Genomic DNA, 402 nt, shown 5'->3' on the forward strand with positions numbered 1-402 from the left:
AGCATTGTTGTGTGCGTGTACGTGCTGGGCATGCAGTTAGAAGCTGCTGGACCATCCAAAAGCAAAGAGCCGTGACATATATTTGCTTTGCCTAAATTCTCCAAGCCAATTCAAGATGCAGCAACGTGGGTGCTAATTCCCTGCATGGACAACACCACTTTCTGCTAGATGCACCTCCCAATATTAATGTTTGCACCCTCTTTTCATAAGACCAAGAAATAAAATGACCATAGTGCCCTCTTTCTTAAACACACTTGTTTTGTGGAGAGTCATGAATTGTGTGACAACTCTCATTATGTTCAAAATTATGTTTCCAAAATTTTCCCTGCAATTAAAATTGCAAATAATTAGCTTAGAAAATTCAAATTAATTAAAATTAGAATTTTCGGTCAAATTAAGCAT

The sequence above is a fragment of the Vigna radiata genome, unplaced genomic scaffold, assembly GCF_000741045.1.
Source record: "Vigna radiata var. radiata cultivar VC1973A unplaced genomic scaffold, Vradiata_ver6 scaffold_230, whole genome shotgun sequence".
In the NCBI taxonomy this organism is placed as follows: Eukaryota; Viridiplantae; Streptophyta; class Magnoliopsida; order Fabales; family Fabaceae; genus Vigna; species Vigna radiata.